This window comes from Salvelinus namaycush, chromosome 1, assembly GCF_016432855.1.
Source record: "Salvelinus namaycush isolate Seneca chromosome 1, SaNama_1.0, whole genome shotgun sequence".
NCBI classification, from domain to species: domain Eukaryota; kingdom Metazoa; phylum Chordata; class Actinopteri; order Salmoniformes; family Salmonidae; genus Salvelinus; species Salvelinus namaycush.
The window spans coordinates 21,615,812-21,618,131 of record NC_052307.1 but is presented as its reverse complement, the minus strand read 5'-3'; positions in this window follow the sequence as shown (position 1 = coordinate 21,618,131).

The following is a 2,320-nucleotide window of genomic DNA, read 5'->3' as shown; positions in this document are numbered from 1 at the left end:
AGACTCTACTCAATGCATGTACACTACATGGCGAGAAGTATGTGGACACCTGCTCGTCAAAAATCTAATTTCAAAATCATGGGCATTAATATGGAGTTGGTCCCCCCTTTGCTGCTATAAACAGCCTCCACTCTTCTGGGAAGGCATTGCTGCAGGAACTTGTTTCCACTCAGCCACAAGAGCATTATTGAGGTCGTGCACTGATGTTGGGTGATTAGGCCTGGCTCGCAGTCAGCGTTCCAATTCATTCCAAAGGTGTTCGCTGGGTTTGATGTCAGGGCTCTATGCAAGCCAGTCAAGTTCTTCCACACCAATCTTGACAAACGATTTCTGTATGGACCTCGCTTTGTGCACGGGGGCATTGTAATGCTGAAACAGGAAAGGGCCTTCCCAAACTGTTACCACAAAGTTGGAAGCACAGAATCGTCTACAATGTCATTGTATGCTGTAGCTTTAAAAATTTCCTTTCACTGGAAATAATTGGCCTAGTCCGAACCATGAAAAACAGCCCCAGACCACTACTCCTCCTTCACCAAACTTTACAGTTGGCACTATGCATTGGGACAAGTAGCGTTCTCCTGGCATCCGTCAAACCCAGATTAGTCCATCAGACTGCCAGATGGTGAAGCGGGATTGATCACTCCAGAGAACGCGTTTCGCTGCTCCAGAGTCCAATGGCAGCGGACTTTACACAACTCCAGCCGATGCTTGGCATTGTGCGTAGTGATCTTAGGCTTGTGTGTGGCTGCTCGGCCATGGAAACCCATTTCATGAAGCTTCCAACAAATAGTTATTGTACTGACGTTGTTTCCAGAGGCAGTTTGAAATTCTGTAGTGAGTGTTGCAACCGAGGACAGACGATTTTTACATGCTACGCGCTTCAGCACTCGGGGGTCCTGTTCTGTTCTGTGAGCTTGTGTGGCCTACCACTTTGTGGCTGAGCCGTTGTTGCTCCTAGACATTTCCACTTCACAATAACAGCACTTACAGTTGACCGGGGCAGCTCTGGCAGGGCAGAAATTTTACAACTGACTTGTTGGAAAGGTGGCATCCTATGACAATGCCACGTTAAAAGTCACTGAGCTCTTCAGTACAGGTCATTCTATTGCCAATGTTTGTCTATGTTGATTGCATGGCTGTGTGCTCAATTTTATACCCTGTCAGCAACGGGTGAGGCTGAACTAGCCAAATCCACTCATTTGAGTGTTATCACAATGTCTCTTCTAATGTATGTGTTAAAAGCTTAATTATACAGTAATTTTGCAGTAAAACTTTCCCAGTAAAGCACGTTGTGTGGGCGCAGCATTACAACCACTTCTAAGGATGGTGTTGGTGGCAATAAGCGCTGGTAATTAAAGTGTGGCTGTGAATAGTATTAGCACCATTATTCTCCCTGGACTGTAAAAATGAGTCTGCCTGAAAGCACGCATTTCTCTCATAGTCCACCCTCTAATGGATCGAACCCCAGGCTGTAGTGACGCCGCAACACTGCGATGCAGTGCCTTAGACTGCTGCGTCACTCGGGAGGCCCTACAGTACTGTTTTTAATTGGTTAATGTTGCATAGGCTTATGTTTTTTTAAGTCATATAAAAAAAATCTGAGCGGTAGATCTCGGCTTGCATTTTGACTCAAAGTGATCTTGACTCAGAAAAGGTTGATGACAGCTGTTCTAGAGTTTTCCCTGTGAACACTATCAATGTTTCCCTTTGCTGTGGCAATTGTGATCGAATCAGTGAAATATTAGTCACTTTCAAAGCAATATACTGAAACAAAACACACTGCAAGAGATTTTGTTGTAGGCACAACGCATCGGAGTAGGATTCTATTGCATTGACACACAGTACTCAGCCCGTACTCTACACAGACTGGTGCGGAACAACCAATCAGAGCTGTACTAGGCCTATATGCAAATAGACCATTGACATAAACTCAGCAAAAAAGGAAACATCCTCTCACTGTCAACTGCATTTATTTTCAGCAAACTTAACATGTGTAAATATTTGTATGAACATAAGATTCAACAACTGAGACATAAACGGAACAAGTTCCACAGACATGTGACTAACAGAAATGGAATAATGTGTCCCTGAACAAAGGGGGGGGGGGAGGGTCAAAATCAAAAGTAACAGTCAGCATCTGGTGTGGCCCCCAGCTGCATTAAGTACGGCAGTGTACTCCTCCTCATGGACTGCACCAGATTTGCCAGTTCTTGCTGTGAGACGTTACCCCACTCTTCCACCAAGGCACCTGCAAGTTCCCAGACATTTCTGGGGGGAATGGGGGGAACCCCTCACCCTCCGATCCAACAGGTCCCAGACG